Source organism: Ipomoea triloba, chromosome 7, assembly GCF_003576645.1.
Source record: "Ipomoea triloba cultivar NCNSP0323 chromosome 7, ASM357664v1".
In the NCBI taxonomy this organism is placed as follows: domain Eukaryota; kingdom Viridiplantae; phylum Streptophyta; class Magnoliopsida; order Solanales; family Convolvulaceae; genus Ipomoea; species Ipomoea triloba.
In genome coordinates this window covers 26,896,995-26,907,973 of record NC_044922.1, presented here as the reverse complement: position 1 = coordinate 26,907,973, position 10,979 = coordinate 26,896,995, and positions in this window count along the sequence as shown.

Sequence of the window (10,979 nt, the reverse complement as noted above, 5' to 3'; positions counted from 1 at the left end):
ATTTTAAATATGATGTAGTCCAAAGATATTACGAGGTAGTTTCTCACAAGTAGTTAATATGATTGGCTTCAAACTATTTTTTTTTATTTTTTTCATGGTATTAATAAAATACTGGGTAAATAAATATATAACATTATTTTGTATTATAACTTTGATATTTAATTACAAGGTAGTGTAAAAAGAACATAATGGACAATGTAATAAATTTGAATGTAAAGAATCTTTGCATTGGAGAAAGTAAAGGCAATATACTAATGAAATTATTTTTCTTATTTAATTTATTGATAATGAATATTTTTTTTTTATAAATAAAGGCATTGTAAGCACATAATCCTAAATTAAAGAAATGCATATGTATCATTTTTTGTTGTAGCTACTAATTTATTTATTTTAATTTGTTGGGTTATTTGAATACTCTCTTTGTCAACAAATCACCAAGTAGTTAATATAGTTAGTATTGCCAATGACATAGGGAATGTGTCTGTTCACCATATCAGAAGGTCAGCGAATCATGTAGCTCATGTCTTAGCACGGGCAACAGGTTCTATGTCTGTCCTAGGGTTGTGGATGTCTGTTCCACCGGCCTGTATTGCTCATTTGGTTGGTTATTAATGCAGCTTTGTTTACCTTTCAAAAAAAAAAAGAAGATTATGCGTTCCTGAGTAATATATTATGTATTTTGACTATTTTCAGTTAATAAATTGTATATCTATTACAATAACATATATATTATGTAATTTCAGTTACATAATATATTAATTGAAAGTACATAATATGTTAATTGCAAGTACATAATTTGAATATCGTTTTGGAAAAGTCCAAATGCAATGTCGATCTTGATCCATGGTAATAATTTGCACTTATTATAGGTGTTAGATTCAATTAACGTCTTAACGATGATTTTTATAGTATTAAATTTAGTGTTAGTGTGTGTGTATATATATATATATATATATATATATATAGAAACAACATTAAAAGTACTATTAAACACACAAAAACACATTTAACAATTATTATTTTAAAATAAATTAAAAAGAAAGAGTCAGCTTGAGTGCTTGACGAACAAATAGAAAACAAAATAATAATAATAATAATAATAATAATAATAATAATAATCTATACTATTAATATATATATATATATATATATATATATATATATATATATATATATATATATATATATATATATATATATATATATATAGCTAAAAATATATATTATTGGGTGGCTACTTGGATAACCGAGTCCAATATTCTTATTTCTTCCATCGAAACGTGGCTTTGACTGCTACCTAAGTATAAAGAAATAAAGTTGCGTCATGGCTAATAGCTATAGCTTTTGGTATAGTGATAAGCGTTTAACCCTGACAATTGGTATCAGCTTCTCTCAACAATTGCTGGGTGGCCACAACAACGGCTTGAGTAGTCAAGTATGGTATCTTGCCATTGAAATGTACGAGACGCAGCAGCCGCCCAACAATTAATAAGTAGATTCATTTTGAATTAATTTCACTTTTGGTCCCTAGAACTTTTGAGTTTTTTCATTTTTTTGGGCACAACTTTAAAAATTTTCAATTTTGGTGCCTAATTTTGTTTTTTTTTTATCAATTTTGGTACTTTCGCCAAATTGACGGTGAAATATTGCCGGATTTTATTTTTTAAGGGTAAAATCATCATCTCAAGGAAAAATCATCAATATCTAAACGAATTAAAATCACTGTGAAATCATATTTATAGGTGTTTGATCGATGCAAATAATAGGGAAGGCGGACAAAAACTAGACAGAGATCTATGAGATTTATAGCATTGACGATTGACAAATACTTCTTTTTCTCTTAATATGATTTTTCTTTTGTTTCGATATTGAAGATCTTTCTTTGGGATGATGATTTTGCCCTTAAAATATAAAAATCCGGCAACATTTCACCGTCAATTTGGTTAGAAAGACCAAAACCGATAAAAATAATAAAGTTAGGAACTAAAATTGAAAAAATTTAAAATTGTACACCAAAAATGATAAGACCTCAAAAGTTATGGGACCAAAAATGAAATTAATTCATTCAATTTTTTAGCAGAGTGAGATTGAACAATGAATAATAAAAACACAAAATAAAATAAAATAAAATAAAATAAAAATTATTCTCATGTCAAAAATTTAAGTCTCTGTAACTATTTCAAAATTTAACTTCCATGGTACGTTTGAATGATTACCTTTCTTGTTTAGGATGAAAAAGATAAAAATATATATATATTACATTCGATACCTCTGACTTAACCTAATTTCGCAGAGGTAAATGCTACGTACTACGGACTATAGTGAGGACCAGTTTTTATTATGTATGACATAGTTAATTGTGCATGTTAGTAAAATAATAACCAGTATATTTGATTTTTGGGTCATTAGATAAATTTACCATCACTATCTGAGAGTATGCATTAAATAAACTCTACTCGATGATCCAATTTAGCAAAGGGTTAAACTATCTCTAGTATATGTCTATAGTTGATTAACTCAAACCAAAAAGGTTAATAGACTACTCTCACAATTAGTCAAATTTAAAACTTTGTGATTATCAAGAGAGTTGTCCGACTAATTTGGCTGCAGGGATTACTCACGATAACACTATATCAATTAAAACTTAAACAGGGTGTGATAGATGACTAATAATACCACCGGTCAGAAAGGTAAGAGTAGAATAACAAAATAAAGTAGAAGGATATTTAATACTCCGTATAAAACTAGGAAGCCTATATGAAACTTTAATGATGTATGTTTGAAACAAAAAATAATACCACATAGTATAATATCAAAAATATTAATACCATAATGACCTAATTAAATCATTCCCAATAATGTAAAAGCATAATTAAAATATTGAGTGTTGTTCTAAATAAGCAAAACCAAATAGGACTCAGCTTCTAGAAGATTAATTAAACGAAAAAAAAAAAATTAACCTAGATTTGTTTCTAAAACAAAATGCAAGAAATGATTTTCAAGGTTCATTATTTATAATCTTTAATTTGATGCTCAAATTTGAATGCTATGCATATAGTCTGGTTAATTAATTAACCAAAGTTCATCTTAAATTTTATACTATATTTTTTTTAATACACTCTAACATATATATAGTATAGGTTCAACAATTATGACAACTCTGTTTGCGATATGAGGTTTGAACCTAAGACATTTCTTAGAATTAGTAAGTTAATAATAATAAATAGTTAATGGAATATTCTGTTATTAAAGTTTATACTGACGGAATACGAATATATTTAAGAAAAGTGAATGATATAATAGAGGTCAGGTAAGTAGAAAAATAATAATAATAAAATACTAAAATCAAAATAATATGAATCATTCATTTCAACAAACAATTGTGTCAATATTTGTTAGTTACCATTATAAACCTAACTTTATTGGCTCTTATTAGTTTACTAATTAATTAAATTAGTAGATTATATATATATATATATATATATATATATATATATATATATATATATATATATATATATACATGCTCAAGTGGTCGCGCCTTCCCATGCGGCCGATGCAGTATACACCACTATATATAAAAATATACATAACTCAATGTTTGAAAATGCTAAACAATAAAAATACACAAAAACACGAAAAAAAAAAAACACAACCCACCCAAAATAATGCACCATAACTCCCCTGCCCCTAATTGTGCATTTCTGAACATTATGTGGTGTATATTTGCATACACAGTGGTGTGTTTTTTGGTGATGCGTACCTAATGGTGCATATTTGTGTTGTGCATTTTCTAACATTGAATGGTGTATATTTGTATGCATAGTGGTGCGGCCGCACTGACCGCAAGTTAAGGCGCGGCCGCACTTGAAATCTACTATATATATATATATATATATATTACTAGATAATAATTGCCCCTAAAACTTAAAATGCTAGCAATGTTGATATGATAACCTGTTCTTTCTCTTAAATTATCACTCAGAAGGAGAATTAGTATAAAACTAGGAAGTATATATATGTAGTCTTATTATTTAGATAAGGATAAACTACAAATAAGCCATCCTACTATTTGGGAATAAGCAATTAAGCCATCGAACTCGAATAACCCCAACTAAGTCACTAAACTCAGAAAAAATAAAGTAATTAAGCCACTGAAACTGGAAAAAAGAACAATTAACCCTTTTTTAATAGGTCATTTGCATATTCCGACCACCGACGAAACAATAATATTCCAGAGGGAAATATACCTAAGATCAAATATTTCGAGCCGACTTCTGTGAAAAATTCAGACTTTCTTTTTGATGCTGCGATCCGGCATCGGTGGCAACTTCCTACAATCGGCGACGATCGAATCGTCTCTGGTCGTCATCTGGTCGCCCTCGCCGGAGAAGGAAACCTTTCTAGTCCCCTTCTCCAAGGAGAAGTGGCCTTTCTAGTCGCCGGTGACCGAAGATGTCGCCGGTGGCCGGAATATGCAAATGACTTGTTTAAAATGTTAATTGCTCTTTTTTCGGTTTAAGTGGCTTAATTGCTTCTTTTTTTTTCGATTTCAGTGACTTATTTGGGGATTATTCGAGTTTAATGACTTAATGGCTTGTTCCCAAATAGTACGATTTATCCCTTTAGATAATAACCCCCAATATTATGGTGTGTCAGTAGGGTTTTTGATGGCCAATAGTGAAGAACGATGGCTAGGTGATTATGTTGTTTAAAGGACTTTTCGCATTCATATGCTTTAATTTAACTTGGGACATGTTAGAAATATTATGATTGAGATTTGTGCAAATTTTTTTTTTGCTAGGTGATTATTTTGTTTAAAGGACTTTTCGCATTCGTATGCTCTAATTTAACTTGGGACATGTTAGAAATATTATGATTGAGATTTGTGCAATTTTTTTTCATAGCTACTTTCTCAACCTACTGAAGGTTACAAAGAGTCAATAATTGCATCCACTGAGACTCGAACTCACTCCCATCAAAATTGGGACACCGGGTGCCTAGACCACAAGGTTGGCAGATTTATGCAAATTTAGTTGATGTGATTTTCACAACATATTAATTTTGAAGTTTTGAGGGCCCTAATAATTTATTTCAGGGATTTTTGCGCGAAGGTTTGGAAAGCTGATCTACCATCCTATTATCAAAACGTGACATTAGTTGCTAAGCAATTATAAAGAAATAAAGTGATGCATTTGCTACTAATTATAGGTTTTTGTATAGCGGTAAGCGCGACAATTGGCATCTCTCGTGTCCGAATCTCATTAAAAGCATGTTGTGCGTCCTATCATCGAAACATGAAAACTTTTAGATAGTGGTCCCACTAAAAGCAGGTTGTGCAAGGAAGGCGATGTGCATTCTACAATCGAAAAATTACCACTTTAGCATAAAGCTCGTGGCCACTTAGCGTAGTGGTCCCACTAAAAGCATGATGTGCTAGGAGGGGGACCGGATATGCATTCCGCTCGTGACAACTTTTAGCGTAGTGGTCCCATTGAAAGTATGTTGTTCAAGGAGGGAGATGTGCATTCTACCATCAAAACGTGGCCGGCCACTATTAGCGTAGTGATCCCACTCTAAAAGCATGTTGTGCAAGGAAGAGGATGTCTGCACGTGACCACTTTTAGCGCCTAGTGGTTCCATTGGAAGCATGTTGCATATATGTGCAAAGAGGGAGATGTGTATTATATATATTCTACCATCAAAATGTGATTACATTAGCATAGCGCTTGTGACCACTTTTACCGTAGTAGTCGCATTAAAAGCATGATGTGCAAAGAAAATATGTGCATCCTACTATGGAAGTATAACTATTTGTAACGTAACTGTAAGTAAGCACCCATTTGAATTGTCCTGTCATCATGAACTATATATCTAGTTGGGACAAGTGATCATCATAACTCATGCATCAAAGTCTTATAGTCAGGTTTTAGCTAGGATAATAACAATGGCATTAATTAAGAATAAATGGATGGTAAGTATAATATTAACAATGGAAAAAAACTCTACATCTGCCAAACACAAATATCATTATTACCAATTATCAGAATTTATAGCTGCCCCAACACGCTCCACATATACTTTGCAGTGTGTCGTCATCGTCTGTCGTCCTTTTGCTTTCTTACATTGTAGAGTTAGGGCACTGCATGTTAAACGTGTATTATATATGATCGAATTGAATGTCTCCTTTAAAAGGTACATCTCAGTTGGATGTGCCCATGAATGCTATTTTAAAGATTCAGAGTTACTATTTTACTATTTTACTATTTAGACTCTTCTGTTATTTTACTACTGTATTTTACTATTTAGACTCTTCTGTTATTATATATATAGATATAAATTTATCAAAGCACGTGTTTAATTTGTTTTGTGAAACCAAATTGATAAATATGGTAGAATAGTGTTATTATATATATAGATATAAATTTATCAAAGCACGTGTTTAATTTGTTTTGTGAAACCAAATTGACAAATATGGTAGAATAGTGCATTATTTATATCTCACGAAGTCTATAATTTTCATGCTTTTCTATGTTGATGTGCACATTTAGTATTAACATTTTTTGCATAGTTTCTATTAAAAGATTGCATTTGTAAAAATGTTAAAGTGCATTATATTGCACTTAGGTTTCGATTTAAATGTGGAAAAAAAATCCACTTGCTATTCCAGCAGTAAATAAGTATGCATGCAGGACGTATGATATTTACTGCATCAGGTACAACAAATTAGGAATATTATTTTTTTAAAAAAAAATTGCATTCGATAACACGGACTTAACCTATTTATAAAGAAATAAATTTTTCTGTCCAGAAATAAAAAGAATTAACTACAAATTAAAAACTAACGGCCACTGCAACGTGCATGCATGCATGACTGAAAAGTTTTGCAGTGGTAAATGATACGTACTACGTACGTACGTAGGTGAGGACCAGTTTTAATTATGCTTGCCATAGTTAATTGTGTATGATATTAAAATAGTAACAAAAGAAATCCCTAATTATTATCTAAGCTTCTAAGAGTATGTATTAGATGAACTCTGCTTTGTAATTTTAGCTATCGAAAAATCAAACTAGTCTAGGTTGTCTATAGTTGACCACTTCAAATCAAGAAGGTCAATAAGTTATTCTCATAGAAAGTTAAACTTGAAATTAAATTTTGTACGTGATTACCAACAAACAATTTGACTAATTAATTTGGTAGGGTTATCCTTAATAACCACTATATCAGTTAAATTAAAACTTAAATAGGGTATGACAGGTGGCTAATAATACCACCCGTTACAAAGGTGAAGATAGAATAATAAAATAAAGTAGAAGAAGAATTAATGTATAAAACTAGGAAGCCTGTATGTGTAGGCTTATTATTTAGATAAGAACCCCCAAAACTTAAAATGCTAGCAATGTTGATACCAATAACACGTTCTCTCTCTAAAATTATCACCTTTAGTTTTATATATAGCCAAAATAGCCCTTAATTAATTTTTCTTTTCAATATATTGTGTTTCAGTGTTGGGTTTTCATGGCCAATATTATGGTGTGTCACTGTCTTTCTAAATTAAAGGTCTTTGTTTTTGGCATTGGGTGTGTTTTTGGTGCCTTATTATTTTCCAGGGTTTTTATTTTTACATTACCATTTTTTCTTTAAACATTTTGACATTACCATGGTTGTTTTGATATGTCGTATTAATTTCTCGAGAACTCAGAAATTTTGTTTGTTGCTAATTGAGGATAATTGGATACACATTACATCTATTTTCAAGCTTGTCTCGTCCGTATGCTTTAACTTGGGTGGACATGTTAGAAATATTATGGTTGAGATTTGTACAAGATATGATTTAGTTGAGATTTTCACAACATTTTAACTTTTGAGGCCTTGATGTAGTTTAGTGATTGCTGGATTGAAGCTTGAAGAGTTGGCTCTAGCATCCTATTATCGAAACATGATGCTAATTGATAAACGAATATAAGGAAATAAAGTTGTATTGTGCATGCATTTGCTACTAGCTATAGTTTTTGGCATAGTAGTAAGTGCGATAATTGGCATCCCTCAGGTTTGAATCTCATTGAAAGCATGATGTGCGTCCTAACATCGAAACATGACCACTTTTAAATAGTGGTCCCACTAAAATCAGATTGTGCAAGGAGGGGGATGTGCATTCTACCATCAAAACGTGACCTCTACTTTAGTGCGGGTAGCGCTCATGATGATGAGCACAATAGTTCTAGGAATGATCTTATTATCGATCAATCCATTATATTTAAAGTACATGAAGATATGTATTTATAAGGATACACCTCGCCCTCGCCCTGCCCCGTTGTCATCCCTAGACAAGTGATCATCATAACTCATGCATCAAATTCTTATAGGTTTTAGCTAGGATAATAACAATGGCATTAATCAAGAATAAATGGATGGCACGTTATAATATTAACAATTGAAGCAAATTCTACATCTGCCAAACACAAATATTATAATTACCAACATTTATAGCTGCCCCAACACGCTCCACTTACTTTGCAGTGTGTCGCCATCGTCCTTTTACTTTCGTAGATCCTTACGTTGTTCTTATAACTTAATTACATAGTAATCTCACTGTTTCCTTAAAAATAACACTAACTTCAGATTAATTAATGTTGTCGTTGCCATATATAGAGTTAGGACACTCCATGCTAAATGTGTATTATATATGAATTGAATGGTCTCCTTAGGTACAACTCGTTGGATGTGCCCATGAATGCTATTTTAAAGATTGGAGTCAGGGGCGGAGCCACTTGCATGATGCAAGGAGCATTGGTCCCCCTTTAATTTTTTTAATAGTATAAATTGCAGTAGGTAGGAGAATGGCTGCCGTAAGTTGTAATGGAGCTTCGTAACTAATACTACAATTCATCTCACATTTTTGGGTGTATATTGTACAATGAAATTGTAGTTATATCGAAATGATATTGTAGTTGTGTTGAAAGAAACTGCAGTGTATTATAAAAGAAACTATAGTTGTGTTGAAAGGAAACTGAATAACAATTTCACATATTTGAGTGTATAATGTCCAATGAAACTGCGGTTATATTGAAAAAGAACTGTAGTTGTGTTAAAAGGAAACTGCATTTGTGCGGAACGGAGTCGTTTCAGCCGTTTGTTTTCATTAATCAAAACGACGTCGTTTTGATGCGGTCCACAGTCAAATTTTCGTATTTTTTAGGGGTAATACTTGTGTGAGACCATTTCACGGGTCTCAATTTGTGAGACGGGCTGAATTTTGTATTAATGGGTCAAATCTTTAATTAATAGATCGAATCTTTGACCTCATTAATCAAAAATTCGACCCGTCTCACGGATTCAGACCCGTGAGACAGTCTCACACAAGTTTTTGCCTATTTTTTGTGTCTTGCCTCTCAAAATATTTGGCCCCTCCACATCAATCTTGCAGGCCAAGTTTTATATTTTCTAGGTTTTTCACAATATCAATTCTTATCTTCTTAAAGGAGTAACCTAGTCATTTTTCATATATCTTTGAAGCATTGAATCTTTTGATAAATTTTTGGTATTGTATATTTTTATTTCTCTTCAAGCACTCAAGCCACATTCTCTGAATAACTGCATTAATGGCGGCTTTGGCCTTCCAAGTCAAAGAAGAGGGTGATTACATAAACAAATTAAAGAATTAGATATATGAGATACATATTAATTTGAAACAGAGAATATATATCATGAGTAGGCAGAGTATTAAGAAGAAAATATTAGTCCGCTACTCGATTTTAGTAGATTTGTAATGTAATAATATATGTTGAAATATGTTAAATGAATATTAATGTATTTAATTATTCACTCTTAAATCGTAATTGCCTCCGTACCATGTAATTATGGCTCCGCCCCTGTTCCGAGTTGCTATTTTACTATTTGGACTCTTCTCTTATTATATAGATATATAAATTTATCAAATCGCGTGTGTTTAATTAATTTGTTTTGTGGAACCAAATTGACAAATATGGTAGAATAGGGCATTATTTATATCTTAATTTAAGAAATAGTTAGTTTACAAAGGAACTCACGTTTGAACAATTTTTTATTCAAAAAAAAATGGTAAAGTTTATATATCAAGAAAAATAATTATTATTAAATGGTATTAAATTTATTTTAAATTTATAATTTAAACTGGAGGGTTTATCTAACACATGTATTAAGAAGATATAACACCCGCTAATATGTTCTTAATTGTGCATACATGCATTTCGGTCTTCTCAACTTTGAATCGATTTTTGGGTGTAATCGCATTAATTTGTAATCTTTATTGCATATTCAATTCGTTCCCTTGGTCTTTAATCAAAGTATGATCTAATGCATGTTTTGAATGATCTTTGTTGTTGTGTTTGTTAGTGCATTGGAACTATTGGGAGAGCAAGAATTGAAGCAAGAGAATGATTGTAGCAAACCCGGCCCAGGGTTGAAAGATGGAAAATGGCAATTTTGTTGGTCCCGGTGACAAGTGAAAGCTAAGATGGGTTTGAATACACCATAGCTTATATAAAAACTTTGAATCTAAAGCATATAAAAAGTGTGCACAACAAAAGTTTTAAACTTGCCAAGAATTTAAGAAAAAGCTTTGTAGCTTTGTTGGTTTTGAACGCATAAGTGTTTGTGTGTGGATGATTTGCAGATAGATTAATAGAGTAATATAGAGAGATCAGATTGTGTTTTTTATATCAGTTCAGAAAGTTCTCTACCCCACTCTTCTCATCATATACACTAGAGGATCGAATTCACTATATATGTATTGTTATAAATACACATGAAGAGCCTTTCACAAAAATCAACCACCAAGCCCCCTTGTTACTAGCTCAAACTCCAAGTCCTTTGAACGGCATAATCACCTAGCTATCGTTCTTCACTATTTGACTACTTCAATTCACTGTATTGATTTACTGCGAAGTCCCCTTGAGTGTAGAGTCTCAAACACTTCATGAATGAATGTCATTATAGG